The sequence below is a fragment of the Triturus cristatus genome, chromosome 7, assembly GCF_964204655.1.
Source record: "Triturus cristatus chromosome 7, aTriCri1.1, whole genome shotgun sequence".
NCBI classification, from domain to species: Eukaryota; Metazoa; Chordata; class Amphibia; order Caudata; family Salamandridae; genus Triturus; species Triturus cristatus.
This window is the reverse complement of record NC_140590.1, coordinates 196,249,646-196,275,405: the sequence shown is the minus strand read 5'-3', so window position 1 is coordinate 196,275,405 and position 25,760 is coordinate 196,249,646. Positions and strand designations below refer to the sequence as shown.

The 25,760-nt window shown below is 42.2% G+C and overlaps 1 protein-coding gene across 2 annotated transcripts in view; it reads right to left on the bottom strand.

Annotated features, from left to right (window-relative positions):
* Nucleotides 1-20,561, bottom strand: part of LOC146809207 (putative methyltransferase DDB_G0268948) — a 283,255-nt gene extending 262,694 nt beyond the window's left edge. For both annotated transcript variants that reach the window (XM_085614310.1, XM_085614311.1), the window contains exon 1: nucleotides 20,507-20,561. The gene's annotated coding sequence lies outside the window, so the exon portion shown is untranslated. The remainder of the gene's footprint in view (nucleotides 1-20,506) is intronic.
* Between the last annotated feature and the right edge of the window lie 5,199 nt (nucleotides 20,562-25,760).

Genomic DNA, 25,760 nt, shown 5'->3' with positions numbered 1-25,760 from the left:
GTAATGCTCCGTATTTGTTCTCTGTTCTTTCTCTCCTCAGGTACTGTCATCACAAGAATTTGATTACTGTGCATTGATTATAAGCTAACTGTACTATATTACCTGATGGAGAAATTTGGTGTTTTTACGTGTATTCTGATTTGACTCACAAAATTATTAATTCAGATAAATCTTTAAAACTCCTAAAGAGTCAGTGGTTTTTTTAAATTGAAAGTTAAATGTGTTATTATTTCCTTCCTTTTCTAAATCTACAACTAGATCTATCGACAAAGTACATTTACATAAGGAGACAGGGAATGGTAATGATACTGGTGTAACAGGTCTCTAAGGTAAATCAAATTTGATGTCCGGCAGATATTTGCTAGCTCATTGAATGTATGAATGTAAATGGGCCCAAAGTGAGAGTTGTGTGTATATGGGTGTAGAGAGCTGGTAAACTCCACTGCATCAGTTTTACTTGGTAGCAGAGGCATGGTTAGTTTAGTTAGTTAGGCAAGGATTGTATTTGTAAATTTGAATAATTATTTCATGTTCTAACCCAACCCGTTATGTATTGTTTTATGTTCCAAGGAATATTGAATAGCGGGTGGTAAATGGAAACCACACTGCAGTGAGGTTATTGGTCCGGATCGAGAAAGTGCTGAAAGTTATACAGAACTAGAAGCACTAAGTTAGGGATTAATTTCTTGTATGTTAGAGAGAATAATTTGGAATTATATCACCTAGAAAGGATAATACTGAATGAGTAGCAGGTTCTCTGATGCTTGTGTGAAAAGTGGAAAGGTTTTACTCAAAGTGTGTGAAGAGTAAGCGGAAGGGTTTTACTTGCCAATAGCGAATGTTTCTACATTGTTAATTAATGAAAAGTTGTGTGAAATTTTGTGAGAAAAATATGTTTTTCCATTACGTTGTAAAGGAGGGGTCAGTTGAGGGTGCTGCACTGACGTCACTGAGAGCCGCGCTGGGATTGGTTGAAACAGCGGGCGTGTAGTTGATGCGAAACTGTAAAGGAGGGGTCAGTAGTAAGGAGTAATACTGACATCACAGAAAAGCTGCGCAAGCATTGGCTAAGCGAGTGCTGGTATTGGAGAATCACTAGAAATAAAGCAAACGTCTGATTGGTCACTAAAATAGAAATCCCAAGAATAATAATAGATAGTGGAGCTTGTATGTACGATCCAACATTAACAGGGACTCGTCCAGACAGAAGATTTATAGAATCTGCTTATGAGCAGTATCTTAACAAGCATAAGCACGCAATGTATGGAGAAAAGAGAAAGATGTCATCTATGCAGAAGGTCAAGAATTATTTTAAAAAGGAAAAACCTATCAAGAGTAGAGAAGGGATTCTTATTCCTCCTCCAAGTACGCCTGCATCATACATGATGGTGGAAAGAGGCTATCATACCTGTGTATGGTTAGAAAATTGGGTAGATGACACAAAAGATGATGGACTATTAGCATTTCCTAAGTACGGAAGCATTAATGGGAGAATACTGTATAACTTAAGAACACAGATGAATGAATTAGAACCCAGACCTAGATTGACCCAGGATGAGTCTTTAGAAGAATGGGAAATGGAAGCCTTTGAACGTGATAGCCCACGAAGTAACAGGACCCGAAGCAAATATTATCCAAAATTTCCCCGAGAGACTAAAGATAGTCAAATGAAGCAATGGAGACAGGCCATGGTGGCAGGAGGCTTATATACTGGTTTAAAATCATGTGAGTTTAGACAGATTAAACACATACAGTGAAAAAGAGTAATTGTTTATTTGTAGAAGCATCACCCGAAATACAAAAACATTTAATGAAAGGTTGACACATCTGGCATCTGAAATGGGAATTGATACAAGTCAAAAGTGTTGCAGAAATCATAGAGAAACCATAGAGAGCAGAATTTACCGATAACGATTTGGAAAACATGAAAACAAGAAAGCTACAGATCAGGGAGTTATTATTTCTATTATAAAAATGGGGAGATCTGGAAAAATGGAAAGTTAGGTGGGCAAATAAAAAGGAAGAAGTACAGGTAAATCGAACGACATCTGAATATGCAATGAGAGAAACCAAAAAGGCCGAAAGATTGTATCCAATGAAGGAAGTACCTGGAGGGGGGTACATACATGTACCATGGACTAGACACGATATATTGTCATTTACAAATGATTTCCCTAAACTGAGAGAGAAACCAGTAGAATGGTACAGACAAGTGGAGAGGTTTGTGAAAGATTCAAAGATTTGGATGGTCTGTTTGACATAGTAGTACCTGCAATTTGTGGACGGAGTGTAAAATTACTGCAGATTGGCCTAGTGAAGAGTATCCAAGATATTCAAAGACAGTAGCCCCATCAGAAGATGTGATGAAAAAATATCACCAGGTGAGTACTTTTCTGAAGAGTAAAATTCCCCCCGAAAGAAACTGACTGGGTAAAAATTGACAGAACAACTCAAGAGAAAAATGAGTCTGTACATGCATATTACGAACATCTTTTACAGGTGTTTAAAGAATATAGTGGTTTTGAAAGTATAGAGAACAAGGACATGACTCATTTTGTGTATCGATTTGTGACAGGGTTAAAATTGGCTATATCGCAAATGATTAAGTAGCACATGTTATGTTAGCAATCAAAGCCCATAGACAAAATTTTTAAGTATGTCAAATATTGTGGGGATGAAATTGATAATAGACGAAAAGCCCTAGAAGAAAAAGTAATGTGTGCTCAAGTAAAATAAGATGAACAGCAAGAGCTTCAATTGAATAAACAGTCAGAAAATCAAGGAAGGGTACAAGGTCAAGGTAAAAATAATAGGGTAAGCCACGGGGAAGGTTGAATCAGGAAGGTTTCCCTGTCATGGGTGCGGGATGCAATTGCCACCTGCCCCTAAGCCAAGTACAGTGTGGACACTGGATTCTCAGAAGGAAGCGGTAAGAAAATGTTTGTAACATTGCAGTTTCTTTTGCAGGACCCACTACTCGATTATGAGCAGGAATGACAGTGCCTGAGGGGGGAGGAAGGGGATTGCGTACCCTGGCGCATCCCTACCGGTAGATCGGTCAGGTCCATACGTAGAAGGTAAAGTAGAAGGAAATTGTAGTAAAGAGCAACGCTGGTAAGTAGATTTAACTTCTTTATTAGTTAACACAGAAACTGCATCCTCAGCTTGTCTGTTGTACTTGCACATCTCCTACGAAGTCGCCTCATCAACATTCTAAGGTGGACTTCATGTCAAAGTTCTAAGACTGTACCATTTGCGATCATAGGGGAGGGGTGCAGGGAACATACCAAGTGGGGGAGATTACAACAGAAATTATATCACTTTCTTGTTGGACATTGGTTCTACCAGGTATACTGTGAAAACAGCAGACATTCCTAACCTGCCCCTCTCAGGTGAAGCCATCTGTAGGAAGGTGGAATCTGACTGCATGGTAGCCCCCACTTTTTTCCTCGTGTTATGATGGTTTTTAACTAGTCTGGCTGGGATCCTGCTATCCAGGACTCCAGCCTATCTGCTTTCTCCCTTAAATGACTTGGAGGGCATATTAGATGCACTAGTGATTGGATACTGTGGTGCCGTATGAGCCCCTAGTAGATGGTACCCTAGGTACCAAGGGCATAGGTACTTAACAGACCTACCAGGGGCTGAAGCATGTATTATGCCACCCCTGGGAAGCAGACTAAATCTGACACCACAGGCCTGCTACTGCAGTCTGGATGAGGTAGTATTAGCACTCCTCACTGAGGTATACGTTCCCTATATCTCACCATACACACACACATAAACCTATCAGTCACCCCTAAGGCAGGCCCTATCAATCCTGAGAGCAGGGTGCTTGGTTTACAATGTGAGTGGGTGCCTCTGCATGAGCAGGACCCCTCTGCAGCTGGCAGAGTCTATTCTCTGTGGCTGTTTGTGAATGCGGTTAAACCATATACTCTTAAGTGCAGTATAACCTACCAGTAAATGCTAACTTTGGAATGACTGCATCAAAACATGTCGTGTTTGGTGTCAAACAACTTGGAATCATACCCCCACACCAGTAACTGGTGTGGGAGTATGATCCCACCCTTCTAGAGGAGACGACAAGTACCTACTGTGGTAACACGGTAGAAATCTGAAAGAGCCCTGAAATCACAATATGGATGCCACCAGCACAGATACTGGCCTGCCCTCCTGCTGCTGACCGAAACTCGCAGTGGAGGAAGCCCAACATTAGGCATCCTGTCACAGGGAGGTGTCACTACCTTCAAGACAGGAATTAGTGTATTGGGGCTGGGTGGGTGCACTTCTAGAGTGATTTGAAGTCCTGCACTGGGGGAGCAGTAGGCTCCTCTGTGCATATGCCAGCTCAAACCGGTTCAGGGGCTACCTCTCCCTGCTCTGGCACGAAACTGGACAAAGGGAAGTGGGTGGTGACCCTCCCAGAGGAGTGGTCATAGAGCTAGTCCCTCCCCTACCTTTAGTATAAGATAGGGAAACCTTGCCATTGCAAGTTAGATAACCCTGGACGACGCTTTACAAGAAGAATCCTGGCCCTTCGACGTTCCACTATCTTTGGAAGACTGAAGAATCTCCCTTGGAGTCAAGGAGTGACTCCCCTGCTTGGCAGGCACCAAAAACTCTAATTAACGGTCGCAAACTGTCCCGCTCCCGCCGGAGTCCGAAGTCCCTGCAGCCCCGGAAGTACATTTCCTGACTTCTTGACGGCCATTGTGAGTCCCCAGCAAAGCTCTGGTGACACTCCAAATCCAGCTGCTGGTCATCGTCGATCCCTCCTGGACCCCGTGAGCAAAGAGTCAAAACACCCTTGATCCCCTGAAATCACCCGACTTCCGTGGGCATCCATCTTCCTGGCCCCGGGTCACTGGCAAGTGACTGAACACTGTCCCTTCTGCTTTCAGGTCATCTTCATCTTGAATCCAGCCTTGGATTCCACCGGACACTTCAGTCTTCGCAAGCAGCAAATCTTCTTTGGTCTCCATAGAAAACAGCGACGCGACCCGACACCAAAAGACACCTATGCACCCGGCTTCCCTGGGTGCCCTAGTGTGTGTTGGCCTTCGAATTACTTACCTTGTAAGTGGCTTGCTTGTAGACTTCCTCGAAGTACCCTACAACTTTAAAAATCCAACTGCGACTTGCTCCATTGAAATCAATAGGGAACCCGTGGCTGTGTTCTCACACTGCACGCCTCTCCCGTGGGTCTTTTACTTACCTGCCTTGGGTGGATTAGTGAAGCCCCTGCGATTCTACAGGCCCTAGGCCTTGTCCCCTTGCAAGTCGACTTTCCTAAACCTCTTTTTTAGTATATGGTCTGGTATGCCCCTAGGGCCCCAGCCATATTTGTGCTTAACTTATTGTGAAACGTTGATATTTGAATGTGTTCCTGACTTCTAATCTCATAAAGAGATTAGTAGAGTGTGTCTGGAAATAAATACATATATATTTGATATATATACCTGTGTGGTGTCCTTTCATTTGGTAATTCAAGAGATTATAAGGTAAAACAAGCTGCTTTACATTCCTCTGAGATTTTGCCTGAAGGCTGCACTCCACAGCTACCACTAGGATAGCTTTCTTTAAAAGGTTGTCTTACACCTATCTACCATAAGAGTCGAATTGGACTGGTGCAAGGTGGCCACTAAAACTAGTGACCAGCATATGCCAGGCCAACTTCTCACACCATCCAAGTAGTACACGTCACAAATAAGCAGATTAGAACCCCAATCACAGAACCAATGGAGGTGCGAATTAAAATTTTCAAAGAAATGCATAAATTCGTGGACTGTGACTCAAGTCCTGTAAACTTGCTTGGAAGGGACTTGTTGTGCAAAATGAATTGCACCATATATTGCACAACGGATGGTGTTGCACTACAAACCACAGATGAAGATGGAGTTTACAAGTTCATGTTAGCAAAACAAGGGACAGAAGTGAATGAAATGTATTCAATGATAACCAAAGATGAATTTCCTGCTGAAGTCAAACTAACTGTAAACACAGAGATATGGGATTTTACTGGAAAAGAAATAGGATTAATGGCAAATGTAGATCTCGTAAAAGTGACAGTGAAAGAAGGTGCTGTTTATCCGAATACCCGACAATACAATATGAGTCCTGAAATAAAGGCAGGTGTTGCGACAGAGATTGAGCGATTAGTTGAACAAGGCATATTGAAAGAAATAATGAGTAGCCCTTGTAACTCACGGGAAATATAGGGTGGTTCAAGACCTGAGAAAAATTAATAAGATTGTTGTACCATGTTGTCCAGTAGTGCCCAACCAAGCTGTGATTCTTTATCAGATACCTTGGAAAGCAGTTTGGTTCACAGTAATTGATTTATGTCATGCATTCTTTTCTATTCCATTGCATCCAGATAGTCATTTTTTATTTTCATTTAAATTCAAAGAGCATCTTTATGTGTAGAATCGTGTGCCTCAAGGGTACACTGAAAGTCCTTCAATCTTTAATCAGATTCTCAAAAGAAGTCTTGAATCTCTTGTATTGCCCAGAGAATTAGTTCTGGTGCAGCACATTGACGACCTATTGGTGGCGTCAAACACTCGAGATGACTGTGTTACTGATTCAATTGCATTGCTAAATCACTTGGCAAAAGCTGGACACAAAGTGTCCCCCGAGAAACTTCACTTTTGTAAAAACTCAGTCAAATACCTGGGACATCAAATAGAGGGAGAAATTAGAAAGGTGACCTCAGAAAGGATCTGAATAATAAGACAAATGCAGTTGCCACAAAACCAAAAAGAAATAAGAATGTTTCTTGGGTTCGTGGGATATTGTAGGAAGTGGATTGTAGGGTTTGATTTACTGGCTAAACTCCTGATACAGATGACCAAAAAGAGAGCAAGGGACCCCATAGAGTCCGATGATGAAAGCTTGGAATCATTTTTAAAGTTATGTAACTTTTTGTGCGAAGCACCTGCTTTGGGAATGCCAGACTAGTCAAAGGAATTTGCATTGTTCTGCTATTAGAGAGGTCATTTTGCACTCTCAGTTCTGACACAGAGACATGGATTAATGCGAAGACCAGTGTCATATTTTTCTGCTACTCTAGACCCTGTGGCATGTGCATTGCCAGGATGTCTGAAAGCTGTAGCCGCAACTTGCGTGAGTATAGAACAAAGTGAGTCAATTGTGATGGGACACCCTGTAAAGGTCTACTTTCCCCATTCAGTTGTGATTTTGTTGACCAAAACTCAAACGCAGTATCTCACTCCCAGTAGGTTAACAAAATATGAGAGAATAATACTGGGGCTGAAAACGTGACTATAGTGAGGTGTACTGTTCTTAACCCAGCCACCTTACTACCTGATCCATACCATGAAGAAGTGAAAGATGAAGCCGAACATGAATGTCTTGACGTGACTCAACTTAGCATCAAACCACGTCCTGACATACAAGAGGAACTCCTGGAAAATGCAGATCATGAGCTATTTGTAGATGGCTCGTGCATGCGACACGAGGAGGGAGGATTGAGTGCTGCTTACGCTCTGTGTACATTAACTGGAATAGTCGAAGCTTCCTATTTACCAGAAGTCAGATCTGCACAAGTAGCCAGATTAATCGCTTGATATAAAGCATGCAAAATTGGGAAAAATTGGAGAATAACCATATTTACTGATAGTCAATATGGTTATGGGGTTGTGCATAATTTTGGCCAGCTATGGATGCAGAGGGATTTCCTGACTTCCTCAGGAACTCCCATTAAAAATTGAATTTTTGTGAGAGAATTAATTGAGGCAATTCAATTACCAAAAGAGGTAGCCGTGGTTAAGTGTGCTGCTCACCAATCAGGAGATGACTGTGTGACAGCCGGTAACCGATATGCTGACCAGGTTGCCCAGCATTGTGCAAGCCATAAAACTGCATTAAATAAGAAAAATGAAACATGTGGAATCAGCTGCTAACTTATGCTGCTTGCAGGAGTGGGAACCTGGGATGAGGTAAAAGACCAGCAGGATGCAGTAGAAATGAGAGAAAAGGAAGAGTGGGTGAAAATGGGATGTCAAAGAAGAGCAGAAGATGGTGTGTGGGTTTGTTAGGATGGCAGACCAGTAATGCCAGATAGCGTGCTTGCACCTATGGCTAGGATGTATCATGGAGACACACATGTAGGCAGAGATGCAATGATCCGACTTTTCAGACAAGATTGATTTAACGCAAAATTAATGAATGTAGCAGAGAGTCTGTGCCAAAGATGCCTAACATGTCAACAAATGAATCCTGGCAGGAAAACCATGGCTAGTATGGGAAAGATTGGAAAGGCAGAAGGTCCCTTTGTAAGACTTCAATTAGACTTTATTCAACTGCCTGCTTGTCGAGAGTTGAAACATGTACTTGTCATAGTTGGTTTATTTTCAAAGTGGGTGGAAGCATAGCCACCCCGAAGAAATGACAGCTTGACAGTGGCCAAACTCTTACTAGATTTTGTTTTCCAGTAACGATTGAATCAGATAGAGGGTCTCATCTTAATAATGAAATAATTTGACTAATTTGTGAAGCATTCAAAGTCAAACAAAAACTGCACTGCGCTAACCGCCTAGAGGCTTCTGGGGTGGTAAAACAATTGAATGGCACAATCAAGTCAAGACTCGGAAAGGTGTGTGCATCCATCCCACTGGAATGGCCGATGCTTTACCTCTTGTTCTGGTGGGACTCAGAAGTATTCCAGGCAAAAATACTGGATTGAGTACCCATGAAATACTCATGGGAAGAGTAATGAGACAAGCATGTGTACCAGGACACAAGCTGTTGAATATAACTGATGACTTGGCTTTGGAGTGTTGCAAAGAGTCAGTTGACAGTGTGCGTTCTATCTCTCATCAGGTTGGGGAAGATGCAGTCAACAGACAGCTGAATCAAGCGCATGATCTGAATCCCGGTGACTGGGTAGTTGTGAAGAATCACACTCGAGAATCGTGCCTAGCACCAAGGTGGGACATACCACATCAGGTTATACTAACTACTTCAACAGCTGTAAAGTGTGCAGCATTGCCTAATTGGATTCATGCAAGTCATACCAAAAGGGTACCAGCTCCTGAAGAAGAGGATTTTAAAGTGACCCAAACAGTTGAATTTGCTGAAGGTTGCGCAGCTGAAGAATCTCCCATAGAAGATCCTGAAGTAGCTGCCCAAGAACAACCAAGTACCTATCAGGACGACTGGATCCCAGTGGTAGACATACCTGAAGTAATTGTAAGAACTAGAAGCCAAACACAGCTAGATAGACAGGAAAAGCGTGAGAATCAGTCAAGTGTAGAAGAACTCGCTCAGGAGAATAGGGATACAACTATTAGGGAACCTGAGCAGGAACAGTTAAGAAGAGAACAATATACTCAGACAGAAGAAAAACAAAGCCCCATTCCTGAGTCTGAGGAGGGACAGGTAGGTTTTAGAGAAAACGTTTAGGCAGAAGAAGGTCGAGGGGTAAGACCTGAACTGGACCAGACAGGCATAGAAACAATGGTTCAGGATACAGAAGAAAAAAACAAACATCATCAATCCTGAACAGGGTCTGATTGAGGTAGATGAACATATCCAGGCAGAACAGGCCAAAACAATAAGCCCTGGACAAGGTCAGATAGAGAGGAAATCTGAAGACGAAGATGATCAAATTGTGCCACAAATAAAATAAAATAAAAGAAGCCTCGAAGAAACTGACAGTGCAGTGAGAACTAAGAAAAGTCGAAACGGTGATAATTGGCCAAGGATTATCAAGAGACTGAAATACCGCCTTAAGACAATCAGTGAAGAACCTGATCAAGTAAACAAAGTATCCAGCCAATCTGGACCTTCCACTGCAACTCCGAAACGAAGGAGCCAAAGATTGAAGACATTGAATAACAAGTTCAAGGGTCCTTAGTGGACATATGTAATTCTTGAAGATTTTGAAAATCCCGGCTTAAATGAAGAAAGTGACGAAGAACTGATTGTTGAACGAACTGATGAAGAAGTGAGACCGACTTGAAAGAAAAGAAGACGGTTAAGGTGTTATCCATACCAAGTTTCTGAATTAAAGAAGAAACCATCTTCTTGTCTAAAATTGTCTGATAATAAAGTTACTGGAACATCATAACAGAGCTGTATAAAGAAGTGCTGTAGGATCTGTGTATGTAGCCTATTATTAATTTTCATAATGTAGGTAGTATTAGAAATAACTATACCTTATTTGATGGTTACAAACAAACAGAATAGTACTAATACACATACAAAGGTAGCAAACATTAAAGGAGAAAGAGTAGACTTAGAAAGACCAGATGAGCTAGATTTTCACCAAACTGTGAATAAAAACGAAACTAATTTAATTGTATTTCTAGACTTATTAGTAAATTATGTAGAAACAATGGAAGTTAGTGATTGTTATGTTTGTATGAAATTACCAACCTCAGTAGCAGAAGGGGTAACTTATCATCACTTACCTTTGACATATGGTATTTCATGTAGTGTATTGGCTAGTTTATTTTATATAAATGGATAACTACAATATTATTATTCAAATTTAGATGTAATATTTTCAGAGGTTCCTATGCGAAAGAGCATGAACCCCGTCCTTAGTACTAGAGACTCACAATTCATGGGTGAATATTTCCTAACAATGAATGCAACTTAACCTGTAAATTACATGAAGAAGAAAATATAATTTTGAATTTAGCAGAACAGAGGAGACAGGATTTCCAAAGAAGGGCCTCTGAACCAAAACTTCAGATACCTAAATGGGCTGAGAAGGAAGACCTTTTGGTAGCTGGCAAGACTCATGCTGCTATGTCCCTGGATTTAGAAAAGAAAGGTTAAATTTGTCTCCATAGACTAAAAACAGAATATAACAACACATTCATTGGTTCCAGTGAGTGTGAGCATAACTTATTAGTAATTGGGGGTTGGGGACTAAAAGGAGGAACTGATCCACTATTTCCTGGAATGTATTATATTTGTGGAAACAGCCTACTTTAGGCTGCCTGATCATTGGTACAGGAGTTGCTATTTTGGAATAGTATTCCCTAAAGTTTATCATGTTAAACGAATCACTGGAAACAATGATGACAGTAATAGATTAACCCGATATAAAAGAGCTAGTTTTTCTGAAATAGTAGGTGACATATTTGGTGCATTGATACCTTCAGTGGGGGTTCTGCTGAATTCTCGAATAATCAGTCAATTGTCGACAGTAGTTGATTGGTTATCTACTGACACTGCTGGAGTATTTTTATTGATCAATACATAATTAGTTGCGGTTAGATCTATTGTTTTGCAAAATCGACTTGCCCTTGATATCTTATTAGCAAATAAGGGTGGAGTCTGTAAATGAAAGCGCAACATTGTTGCACCTATATTCCTGACAAAAGTGTAGAAATTGGAAGATATATTAAAAATATTACACATTTGGAAGAAGAACTGAAACCACTGGAGGTTGACAGTGTATGGAAGAAAATAACCCATAGTTTTCCCCCTATCGGTGGTTGGATTTCTAACATAGGTAAAAGTATCCTAGGTCAAATATCATTGCCAATCATGGGCATAACTTTATTAGTTTTGATAATAATGTGTTGCCATAAATGTAGTGGGAGGAGAAGGAGGTATGAAGTAAATGAGAAGTGTAGGAAAAGAAAATTAGATGAAATACGACTTGAAGAATTGAAGGGAAATAACTACAGAAGAATGAAGGGAACCCAATTTAAAAAGGATAAAGAAAGAAATGAAAGATTTGAAGAAATTGAAATGGTAGAATGCTAAAGTTGACATCTGATTAATAGAAGCTAGTGATGGCATAAAATGCCATCAGAGAGGGGATTAATGGAGCAAGGTTTTGTATAAAAAGAAACTAGCTTGTATGCAATCCTCTTGAATAACCTGTAATACTGTAACCAACATGTTTGTGAGTACTAACGTTGCACTACATTTTACATATTGTATCTAGGGGAAGCTTTTCTATGTACTTTACTAACCAATAACCCTAGTGTCCTAAAAATGCCCACCAAAAATACGGGAACTCTTCTGGGCATGCGTCTACTGTATCTACATAGTAATGACGTCTCTGTCGCATGGTGGAAATCTTTGCAGCTGTGCAATAGCTTTTAACATGGATGCTCGAAAACCTCGCATTAACGCACAATTCTGTGCTGAAACTAACCCGTGCGAGTTTTACTAAGCTATTAATGCAAAAGAGATATTAAGTAAAGGGGGTTAGAGTAGAAGTAAGTGGTACACAGTGAATTCATTTAAGTTTGTATTCTAACATGTTTTCTCTGACTTTATTATTAGCTCGTATTTGGACCTTGGAGGGTGACCGACATCCCTATCCCTATGCGACAACTACACATTTGTATTGCATCCTTGTCCTGAGACGAATGATGTCATTGAACTTCTGCCAAGAATATGTGCCCAGCAAGGACATGGGAAGCTAAACTCTTGAGCCTGTGAAAGGAAGAAGCCGAAACATTGTACTACAGATTTATCGATCCACATATGAAATGCTTGTGGGAATAAAGTTTGTGGGTATTAAAATTAAGGGGCGGGGAATTAGACGATAGAACTAAAGAAAGTTATATCACTTAGTATGGTGTGATGTCCTCACCCCACTGCCTGGCCCAATGAAATTGAGGGGTGTACATAGAATTGAAACATTTGGGGGAGGATCATACATTCAATTGGTATAACAGAGGTAAATGTAGTTAGTTAGACACACTTGATACTGATGCTATGCTGAGATGCTGCCCAAATTGCTACAAGCTGATTGAAGAATCCAACACTAGGGAAGAATCGCGGAACAACCGAGGAGGCACATCTAGGCAGGGGTCTGGACGAGCCTAAGCCGGAAAGAGTAGCACCAGAGAAGGTTACCTTCCCGGTGCTGAACCTGTCCTGAATCCTTGATACTCTGATGTCCAGGTCCTCACATCATTCCAGGTAAATATAGTTCAGTGGGGTAATGCTCCATATTGGCTCTCTGTTCTTTCTCTCCTCAGGTACTGTCATCACAAGAATTTGATTACTGTGAGTTGATTATAACCTAACTGTACTATTTTTCCTGATAGAGAAATTTGGTGTGTCTAAGTGTATTCTGATTTGACTCACAAAATTATTAATTCAGATACATTTTTAAAACTCCTACAGAGTCAGTGGTTCTTTAAATTAAAAGTTAAATGTGTTATTATTTTCCCCCTATTCTAAATCTGCAACTAGATCTATCGACAAAGTACATTTACATAAGGAGACAGGGAATGGTAATGATACTGGTGTAACAGGTCTCTAAGGTAAATCAAATTTGATGACCGGCGTATATATGCTAGCTCATTGACTGTATGAATGTAAATAGGCCCAAAGTGAGGGTTGTGTGTATGTGTGTGTATAGAGCTAGTAAACTCCGCTCCATCACTGTGAGCATCCAGCGAATCTTATCCACACAAGCTGCTATAATTAGCTCATGGAGACCCACCCTATAGTAGGCAAGTGCTGCAATGTTCCATAACTGGTGCCAGAACATGAGAATCTGTAAGCCAATTTTATGTGAGACCCTCTTCTGGCCAAGATCTAGGTAAAGAAGAATCGATGGAGTAGACACCAGAAGATTCACCAGTGATCTAAGGAACCTCTGTTCAATGACTAGGAGATTATTACAGTTAGAACAACCCCTGAGCTCTGCACCATATAAGGTCGCACCTAGGGCTTTAGTGTAATAAATTTCTAACGCTGGTGCCAGCTTTTTCGATATAATTCTCTTGTGAATTTTCAGAATGCCAGACATTTGAAAAGTTTGGGTTGACTGGGCTTTATCTAATTGTGGAATCCAACTCATATCCCGGGTGAGTTTCATACCCAGAAAATCAAACTCTTTCACTAATTCTATTGGTTTACCATCCACATGTATGTTTTTCTTGCATTTGGTCTTTAGGTTGGATGAGAAAAACAACTGGGGGCCCCGTATATAGGATATATTAGCCCTGACAGGGAATAAACAATTAAATGTAAAGAACACCTGGGCACGGTGAAATACAGTTGGTGCGGGCAAAGAAAGTCTAGACGTGAGACATTAATGAAAACAAAGGTTATCGTAACTAATATCAAAATTACATTTGTTTATTTTTCATAAAGTGGTAAAACATTTTCTTTGTATTTTATAAGTTTTTGTCAAATATATTTTATATAAATAAGTATATAATGATTCATCTATAAAACATTATCCACATTTGTCTTTGTTGTCATACTTCACGTTGGATACATATGTTAAGACAAACATAAACGTATTGTTAAAAATTCAATACAGAAGAGATTACATGAGCCATAATTCAGGGTGACAATGGTCAAATGATGTGCAGAGACTGGCGGTATGTTGTCAGACTACGTAAGTTTCGGCATGGCCTTCATCAGGACTCCGTCACAGAAATGGCTAAATGAAGTAATAGACAACATCAGGACTAGAAGTTAAAATGTCTGCTATTTAAAGCGAGATTAAATAACCTTCATTTAAGAGGGACAGGTAATTTATAGGATAATTAAAGAAGGAGGCTAGTGTCAATCGCTGATGGTAGAGAGTAAGTGGTAAAAATCCAAATAACCAAGAAGGGGTTTCGTGAGATAAGCATGCGTCAATGTGAGAGTACCTGAAAGATGTGTAAACACATACACCACCTGCACCAAAACCATAAAGGAATAGTGTATATAAATCGATAGAGTGCAGCACAGAAGCATCATTTGTGAGGCAGAGAGAAATACCACTTAGATCCATGCAGGTGACAGAACACATTAATTCAATGTCCTTTAGATGTTACAAGAGGGGACCATACCTTTAAAGTGAGCAATGCTTATTAGCTCAGTAGAAATAAAGGGAGCATGAGACAGAAGATTCACAATACAAATATGGAAAGAGAAGCACCCTTCCTGAAAATATGACAAAAACTGAATTAATATGAATAATATTTGTTTTGTTTTACTTGGGAAGTCATGTGAAATGAGAAATTCACTGCAAAATTATCTTTTAAATCGAAATGTGAGTTGTGGGAGACCTTTTCCGTGGCGGTTATCTTGATAAAAACAGTGTATATTAAATAAAGACGAGAAAGGGACATGTTAAGACCAACAGATAACGCCCTAACCTGTTGTTGATGAAGCAATCAAGAAAAAGAAAGATGGACTACGTTTTTACCTGTCTCAAACATGGCTTAGGATGTGCCACAGGAAATAATATTCTTTAAAGGAAGTATTGATTAGCGCTGGGCATAGGAGATGATAAAAACAGCTATACCCTGTGTGAAGAAGGGGTAATGGTGATAAACAAGAAAACCGGTGTTCCTTAACAACAATGTTATAGAGCATGGGTGTGAGTACTGACCAATGTCATAGCTTCTTCTCAGGTTGTTGCCAATGATAGAAACATATGTGGAGTATCTCACGGAATTTTGCAGTCCCCTTAATATACAAATGACATCGATATGTGCTTTACATGGTCCCTTAACCCGTTCGACGCGCATGACGGAACGGATCCGTCATGCACATCGGTTGGGCTGTGCTTATGACGGAACCGTTCCGTCATGGCCCCGCCCGCGCACGGAACCTTCAGCGTGGCGCGGAAATCCGCGCCGCGCTGAAGGGGTTAAAGCAGATAAACACCACCCTATGACTTGTATGGATAAAGAAGATACTGTGAAACAAGAAGGAGTTACACAACAATATACGAGCATTTAGAGTGATTCTAAACTGTAAGTAAGATGTCCATCTTATTCAGAAAAGACGGCCTTTTTATTAAACAAAATAGTGAAGAAATTCCTTACAGATCACTATGATAAATTGCCATTAAGCTCATGAAATGTCCTAATGGATTGAATAATTATTGCTCCCACTTGAGGTTAATGAGAGAGCGCCCTCACTAAGGCAAACTGTTTGCTATTTTCCAACGAACTGGGGCTCTACCTCAAACAATTACTACACTTCACTGTAAATCTAGACCCGTGCAGAGAAAATGATTTAATGAGGTGCTTACCTGTCATGGCATCTGGTAGCTCTCCTTGTAGCAACACCGAGACATCTTAGTGGGGGCCTGTTTTTTTTATGCGAATACGCATACCGGCAACTCATTAGAATGGTGTCTCCGGTTAACACAATAAACATAGAAATGTGGACAGGAAGCAATACGTAGTCAGCGCCATATTGGAAAGGTGTGAGCATCAGATAAGAATAATATTTTGAAAATGAAGCGGACTGTTTAAACTAATAATATGGTCAAAATCGATACTGTTAGATGCAACAATACAGAAGAGAGTGTAAAGTAACATATAAATAGATGAATGGAAGAGGTAGTACACCGATAATGACGGGAACGCTAAATGAAATGAAAATCAAATGAAAACACACAATTAAAGAAAGATGCCTGATAAGCCTGACGAAAACATGAAAAGAGAGAATCAGGCAGGAATAGTGGGTGGAATGGAATGGCCAAAGTGCTATTATACAAAATGTGATGGGATCCAATAGAAAATGGATACATATGACATGCTACAGATCAGAGGTCTATGTAGAGATAACCAACACACAAATTTTCTATTTTTACCCCCATGCCCCCATAGCAGCCCCCCAGCACCCCAAAGATCCCCAACCCCACCCTTTCACTTCCTCTGCTATTAGAATCACCCCCATAGCACCCCAAACAAAGAGGCTAAAAGACCCGTGGGTCTTTGGATGATGGAAAGCCACGTACCATCACCTATTTCCCCCTCTTACCCCCTCCTATATTCATCCAGCCCTATCCGGTATGATTAATACCTAAACATAAAGCATACCATGCTTTATACTTAATAGACCCAGCTTATAATAACATATAATAGCACATCCGCCTAATCCTATCAAGCATCATTCAATTGCCTATGGTATTATGCTCTGTAAGAATTCCCTAGCATTAACCTTGAAAGTAAAGAATTGGGTTTTGTCCTTATATATAACTTTAAGCTTGGCGGGATTCAGGAGGAACACCTAAGCACCTTTGAAAGAATTAATTAACTGTCAAAGTTGCCACCTTTTTTCCACAGTTGTATGACAATAATCTGGTCAAACAAAAAACTCAAATCCTTTTCCCTTTCTCTTTCTATCGGGCCTAGCCGGATCATACAGAGCTTAACTAGATAAAAAGTCAGACAGATAGATCAAAACTGCTCTAGGTCGCAGGGCGGATTGGCGAGCGCCAGAATGACTGTTCTGCCGGAATGGAAATCGATGTGCCTGTTGCACTACCATGTCCCAAGACCACTGTGTCAGTTCTGGGAATGCTTCAGTAAATAGTTCAGCAATACATTTCCGAGGATCTGAGTCCTCGACGCCCTCTGGCAGACCATGAACTCTTAAATTATTGCACCGAAGGCGATTTTCCATATCCTCAAGTTTCCAAGCTATATAATTTTTCTGAGAGACTAAGGTATCTGTGGTGGCTTTCTGAGGAGTCATCTCATCTGTGAGTGTAGAGATCTAGTCTCTGCTTCAGATATCCTCTCGGCGAATTCTGTTCAAGATTTTGCTACACGCCGGAGTGAGTTCTGTAACTTGCGGCAGGCGCTTTGTGTTTTTTGGCCCTGAATGCGAGTCTCATCTCTATGCATCATGATGGACTTACAGATTTATCCCAGGAAGAGACACGGTCAACCACATTAGTAGGATAAATGCTTTGGTGGACTATGCTGCTGTTCAGCAAGATCCATGTCGGATAATTTAGGGTATAACTTTACTAGACGCAGAAAAAGCGTTTGACCGAGTCTCTTGGGCATTTTTATGGGCAACTATGTAGGGGCAAGGGTTCGGCCCGACTTCCTTAGGGCAATAAGAACTATGTACAAATCTTTTGTGGCCCGAGTATGTTCGATGAGGCTTGAATCTGATTGGGTGCCTATATTTAGAGGTACCAGACAAGGGTGTCCATGTTCCCCCTTACTCTTTGCTGTTCACTTCAATCCTTTTTTAAATTTATTGGAAAATAGTTTAAACATTCCATCTATGTGTATTGGGCAAGAGTATGTCAAAACACTAGCATATGCCGACGATGTTGCTGTAGTTTTGCCAGATCCAGCAAATGCCGTGGTAGAAATTTTGCTGTTAGCAACATTATTTGGACGAGGTTCTGAGTATAAATTAAATACAGCCAAGACACAAAAACTTTGTACAAAGCATGCACTTTTTACTGATCCCATGGTTACAGAAGAGGCAACTTACTTAGGGATCCGGTTCAATGCGTCTTTGGATAAAATGGTACTCTCTAATGGGACCCCATTGTTTCCTGGTAGGCCGCTCCCCCCCTGCTGCAGCTCCGCCTGTACCCCTGCTGTGGTATACTGATCGCGGCCGAAGTCGAGGCCCTCTACCACCCGCAGGCTTCCACCTGCGCCTCATCCCTCTGGGGCAGGCTGAGTGAGGATAAATGTACACGATGTGGGGGGGGGGATCAGGCTGAGAGTTTAAATATGTTTTTCGCCTGCCCAGAGCTGAAACCCCTGATTAGGTGGATAGAGGCTTTTTTAACCGAGGTCACAGGAGTACAGATTCAGATTACTCCCACTTTGATGTTATTGAGAATTTTGGAAGACTCATCTGTTAGTGGCATAATGCATAACTATAGGTATTTGGTTTTCATATTTTGGCTGTGGCTCGATTATGTATAATGACATTATGGCAACAGAAAGAACCACCATCATTTGAAATGTGGAGAAGAAGGTTATACTCTATCTGTAACTTAGAGCACAGACTGTATGCTCTCAAAGGGCTGCATAAACGGAGAAATTTATCGAGATATGGGGCCCTATAATTGACCACTTGACGGATAACATTGCTTAGCTTACTTTGTCCTACATAGTGTGGTACGATTTTCCTTTTTTTTTTTTTCCATTGATATGTACGTTGAATCTAATGAGGATTGTAAATAATTAGGACAGCTTTGGATATATTTTATCTCTTCTTCTTTGGATTAAGAAATTGGCTGATGAGGTGCTGTACAATATGTGTTATTGGCTCTTCAAAAAAGGATCATGTCATCAATGATGTCATTTGAGATGTCATAATTGATGTTACCAGCGATGCCACAGACTATTTCATGCGCTATGCAATACGCGAGGTCACAAGCAGTGCACTGTGGGGGAGCAAGCTATAGTCAGCCCAGGCAACTACAACTGCTGATTCTCAAAGGTTCTGTGTTTGTAAAATATATATATACATATATTGCATCAAATTGTGGAATGTATTCTAAAATAATGAACAGAGCTGGGCATGTTGTGTCTCGGTGGCACAAATCTGCTAACCCTGTGCAGATTTTGATGGGAGTTCCAGTTGAGTATTTCAAAGCGTATTCTAATTCTGTATTATGATCTTTTCTTAAGCATGCTGTGTTTAAAGCAGTTACCTTATAACCAAGTAAGTGAAAGATAGATGTCCAAAGCACAACCATAGAGTAAAGAAGTTACAAATTGGTGCAGTCGTAATGGGTGGACTAAACATGCTGCATTCATGTGATTTATTGCTCGATAACCATGATATTATACATAATGAACTAATTACATAAAAATTGAATTACCTATTGTAATGTCTGTTGAAGGCTACTAGAAATTTAGCCGCAAGTCAGAGTCCTAGTATTTCAATAGGATTATTTATTTAAATTGAGAGTGAGGCAAAAAAGATGGGTTTAATATAAGTCCATTGTGTGAGTATAGTCATCTTTATTGGTGTCTAATGATAACTATAATTGTCAAAGGTACCTGTATTCTTTTTTACATTTTAAACCCAGTCTTGATATTGGATACAGATGTTCCAGTTCCTGTCTAATATGTTCAGATAGCATATAAATGCCAAAACTTCTGAGGTTTTAATGGCAATATCCTGTCAATGCCTCCTAGATGTAAAAACAATTATAGCATATTAATGCTTCAACTATGAGAGAAGCACTATTGCATTATTACATGAGTGCAGTTCAAAGTTTCCACTGTAAGCTGTTCACTACATGCTACATTTGATAAGTATTTTATTAACATGGTAATACTATATATATAACCATTGTTAATGTCCTACTATAATGTGTAGGAAATGTTAATTATTCCTGATAGAGATAACAGCGGTACTCACAAATTTTATATGTTGGTTTTATCTTCCTTGAATATAGTTCCTTAACGTTGGTTATAATCGGGATTTCATAAAGGTGTCAATTTATACTAGAGATGTAAACATCTAGTAATATCAAACATGATTGCATTTTCAGTTATATAACTTGTTCCCTTGGTTTTTATTAAAAGCAGTTCTCTTATTTAAGATATTGTGATTAGTATCACAACCACTATTCTTAGTTACTGAATATATTTGAATGTGGTGGACAGTGGTAATTTTGATTGATATAAGGGTTGTTTTAGTTAAGCTCCCTCTTCCTAATAGGCAATGTACGCCCTCTATTGAGATAAAGCAGACTTTTGATCAAGTGAATGGTATTGGATTCCAGAATAGATAGAGTACAAAAACCGGAGCTTGTACTTACGTAGCGTGATCGGTAGTCTGATGTTGACAAGGGCACCAGGCTAATGGACTCGAACTGTGCGCGTTGCTCAGATTTAAATGTTGTCGTTTGGCGGGCTTACTTACGTGACTGAGCGTAGCCTCGGCCTCCGTGTTAAATGTGTAAGGGAAACCAGACATAGAAAACGGTAACCTTTCTGAACAGATTAGAAAGATAGGTTGGATTTTTTGGTAGCCATCTTAGAGTGGATGATGCTATTTTTTATCGTAAGGGACATTTTTATTGTCAACAAAAATTAGTAATTTATGTCCATTTCGATATATTTAGTAATACGTTTTGTCTTTTTCATGCAAAAGCTCGTAAAACGCAAACGGATTGTTCTAAAGATGTTCATAGATTATATAATAAAGGACAACAAAAAAAAACCATTTAAATCAGCTTATATCTCACATTGTGTGCTGTTAAGTTTACCAATTGTCACCTACTTGCCATATATTTTACCATATATATGTAACCTATGATATTATATACAGATAGTTTTAGATGGATTAGCATCCGCCGGATAGTATAAAAGAGGCTACCTGGCCAAATAAGCTATAATTAACAAATTAAATGGAATTGCCTGTTCCCATGGTATGTCCTATTTGAGACCTTTCTTGACAGTGCTGAGTAGGAAAATCCAATAAAGCTCATGCTTTTTCTTATTGATTCACAGTCTTGATCTTGCTTTGATTGAATTTTTTCAATAATGAACCATTGGATGTCATCTACTGTATGGTTCTTTTCCATAGAGTGTAGTACCATTGGCGCTGCCATTTTTCTGGTACAAATTGCAGATCTATGTTCTGTCAACCGTGTGTTAAGGGTCCGTGACGTCTCACCCACGTATCCCATACCACACGTGCAGATTAACAGATATATTATATCTTTTCTTTAACAATTCGTCATCCCTTTTGTAATGATAGTTTGTCCATTGAATTGCAGATTTCCTGTTTCTAATGCCATGGGACAAACCTTACAGGTACTGCATTTGTAAATACCTGTAACTGGCTGAAGCCCTTCAATACCGCTCTGTATTGGCTGTTGTCTTTGGGGCATACGAGACCTGACTACTAATTATTTAAGATTAATATTTTTGCAGGGGGTGCTAGAGGGCGCACGGCAAGATGGCCACACCCTAGTGTAGCTCTGCCCGGCTCAGCCACTATCTGCCAAGAATCTGCCTTCAAAACGTTGCATCTGCACCCCTACTTTGCATGGGCTGCATTGTGTTACTCTCCTTCTTGAGTTTGGGGTATTGCAGAGTGCCTTGGACCACCACAGTGTTTGAAATCCTGCCTGCTGTGGTCCTGGTGACCTCACGCAAAATGGCGACCGCTGTGCAGCCTAGAGGCGGAGCTCACCCGCCGGGGCTCCCATCTTCTGAGCAGTGTAGTGGCAAAAAAAGCTGCGGGCTGAACCTGATTGGAGAGCAATGGACTGCTGCGATGCCTCCTGAGCCGGTGGGACCCTGTTGCAGCAGTGACTGTTGCAGGAACACCAGGTTCCTTCTGTGCAGGTGCGGAGCCCTGGATTGAGCATGGAGTGGTGGGGAGGCCCGACTGAGTCTCCCTGAGCCCCAGGCTGCATTGGAGGGTGCCTGTTGACAATTGCGATGCTCCTGGTGCTGGCTGTGGTAAGTGGGGCACGGCCTTGTCTGGGCCCGCGGGTGTGGGAATTTGGTGGATATCGCGTCCTGTGAGCTGTGGCGGGTGCCGGGGAGCACGCAGGTAGTGGGACTGGTGGCACTGGACATAGCACAGGGGATTGGCTGCCACATTTCCTGCTGCTGCCTGCTGAGGGATCTGACAAGCGCGGGGGCTGCCACCACGCTGGATTACCTGATATTCTCTCCTGCCTGTTGTTCAGTTTGATTTAAAGATACCGCTTGCCGCATGGACTGGTCAACCCTGCATCGAAGCTACTACTAGCCGCTAATACTTACTTGTGTGGAGAGCTCTACTTAAGGCCTACTGTTGCTGCTGGGCCTTGTACTTTGGGTGCTGCGCCAACCCTAATCAAAGTGCTTTGTTGAGTAACGTGCCTGGAGCCCAGTAGATGTTAATTATCCTTAGTTGTGCTGCTGGTAGTGGAACTGCCGGGCGCAGAGGCCTGCCATCACGCCGGATTGACCCGTGCTTTCTTACTGACAGTTGTTTCTTTGTTTCTGCCTGTATTATGGAAGCCACTTGCCGAATGAACTTGTCTGGAGCTGTTGCATGCCTCTATTACCTTCTTGAGTTCGGTTCACAACACACAGCCGATTGCTGTGCCTTTAGGTTTGCGTGCAGCCCGACCCTGTTTAATGGCCTCTGGTGAACTGTGGGACTGTGTTCCCAGTGTCTACTTATTACACTTAGCTTGCACGGCTGTGCATTGCGCAGAGGGCTCTGCGGTTACCCTGCAGCCTGGGCCTTGTCTTCTTGTGGCCCTTTGAGTATCCCTGGCCTGTGCTTTGATTTCCCCCTCTGGCAGCACCTATGTGAGTGGTTCCTCTGAGCTTGTGGGTCCGGGGGTCCATTGCTGGGATCTCCTATTACACCTGCTTCATATTTAGTACAGGAAGCATTCTTCATTAGCTCAGAAGATTGTAGAGCTGCTTTCAGCATACCATCTAGCAAGTGGCATGGATCTCTTACAGGGAAACACTTGAGCTCAGGTATTGCTTTTGACAGGTCATCACACAACATTTTCATATACGTAGCGGAATCGCTGCAAATACAAACAATATCACTCCAATCTTTGTTAAACTTGGTAAGAACTCTCTGCAGCAGCATTCCAAGTGACACTGCGTTGCATGTTTCCAGTACATCTAGATCTGCCATGATGGTACGTCTGTACCATCCATTTTTTGCATCACAAAATGTGATTGGCACTGCCACTGCTGGGTCGCCACGCATCTCTGGGGTTTCATCAAGGGTAACAGAGATCTTTACATCACTCTGGAGTAACTCTGAAATATGTTCGATATCTGCAAGGAACACCTCTGGTAGGTATTTGTCATACATTTGTGTTGCTCTTGGTAATGTTTTGCATGCTGGTGCACGCTTGCGCCTCTGTAGCTATGGTTAAATCTACCTTTGCATAGCAGAGGCGCAACTAGAGCCAAATTTCAGGGGGGGGTGGGTACGAAAACATTTCGGGGGGGGGGGCTGAATCTTTTAAGCCATAGTTGTAAATACCATTCTGGCGGCCTGAGGAGCAGGGTGCCGCTCCACCCACCCACACACACACTTGTCAGTGCTGCTAGAAACATGGGGTCCCTTTTTGTTGTGCAAACTACTGAAGCATCACCCGGGGCCTTCCATGGGTTATGCAGGCTTCATCCAGAGCCCAGCCCTGGCAGCCTCACTTGGAGCTCTGATGACCACACCAGAGGCCCGCACTGATGCTACGTCATAGGTTTCCCATCTGCAGGGTACAATAACATACATGGCAGCATTTCAGAAAAGCAAAGTGGGAGATTTAAAAAACAAAAAAAATAATCGGGAGAATGGGGCCTTCAATCGGGTTTCTGTCATGTATGGACTTTGGAAGTGTGCTGCTGCAGGATCGGACATTTGAAAGCAACTTCACGTGTTTTTTTATCGCCTTTCAGAAGCATGGAGCGCAATGGCAGGCAGAGAAAGAGAGGGATGCAAGAGTTTGAACTGGCCTGGCAGGTTGCGGTCAGTGCATACACCTCCCCCCCTCTCCCCCGTCAGCCCGGGCTGAATTAGCTTCAGGCACACACACAGCCGCCGCCCCCCCGCCCCCGCTCCCTGTACTTCACAGACCATTCGCTTGTTAATGAGGCTTAGTTGTTTTTTCACCTCTTCTAGACCTCCTGCATCGCCATTCTGACTATTGCTGGAAGAATTAGCACGTTACACTGCAGGTAGTTCCAAGCACTTCTCACTGGCACACCACGATGTCGCCATTGGTAACCTGCAGGCCGGCCAGATGGTGGGGGGAGGGGCGGGGGCAGGAGGTCATTGGTCCCCAGGCCCCACGCTTTCTCAAGGCCTTGAACGTGGGCAACATTATTATAGATTTTAAAGCACGTCTGCCCTATTTATTGATAACGAGCCACCTGACCATGCCGGGGCCTTAAATGGAGCCAGAGGCAGGACCTCAGGGCCGGCTTTAGGGCGGTGCGACCGGTGGCACCGAACCGGGTGCTGGCTTCCTGGGGGCACCGTGTTTGAAAGTTTATTAAGCTTTTGAACCTGCTGCAGCGTTTCTTTCTGCCGGCAATTACCAGACTTCACATAAATGTCAAGAAAACTTGTGTGATTAATTATCTTCCTGGAGAGAGCTCAGTGTTTTGTAAAGTTGAGGTTTTGACTTAGGTGAAGTTAGTGCAGAGGATTAATATGCCTGCTGCAAACAACATGTAGCAAGTAGATTACAGAGTGCATATGATGTAAACAGATCAGCAGATCATTGCTTTCAAAACAGACTTGCAACACATATTTTATCCACGCAGAGTGTCAGTGTTGTATGCTGTGTTGCAGGCATGGCTTTGTTATTATACTTTTTCAAGGGTCCTCACATCCGCCAAGGGCTAGGGGTAGCAATGCTAAGATGAGAGTGAGTGGACCAGAGCAGCTGAAGCGAGGGGAGAGGATGTGGCCTAAGGACTAGAGTGGCCGATCTCGAAGCTGGGGAACCGGTTCGAGTCTGCAACGGCAGGCAGCTGCTGCAGGGAGGGCAGCTGCAGTAGGCAAGGAGGGCAGCAGGCAGGAGCAGAAGACCGGGCAAGGCAGGCAGCACCCAGCGAGGGCACCGGCAGGGCTTTACTCTCTTCCCTGCTGCTCCGGTCAGGATGCGCCTGCTCTCCACCGCCTGCCCCCGAAGTGACCCAGGAGCGCCCACCCCACGGATCTGGACTGCTGGAGCCCGGGATGCGTCGCCTGTCAATTGGAGGATGGCCGCTCGCCTCTAGGCGCCTTCCATCTATGCGCACTGCCCGCCTCTAGGCGCCTGCCTTCCATCCATACGCATTGCAGAGCGTGTTTGGGGGAGGCTGGTGCCCCACGCGCCCCCTCTCTCTGCCCGTGCCCCTCCTCCCACACTCCAGGCACTTCTGCTCCGCCGCACGGAGGGACCCCTCCCCCGGAGGCGGGCACCGTCGGTGGGAGCTGCAGGGGCTCTAAGGGGTGAAATAACAGCGAGGCCTCATTAACTTGCAAATGGCCTTTTAAAGACCTGTGGAGTGCCCGGTTGCGGCTGTATGTGCGACGGGGGGGGGGCC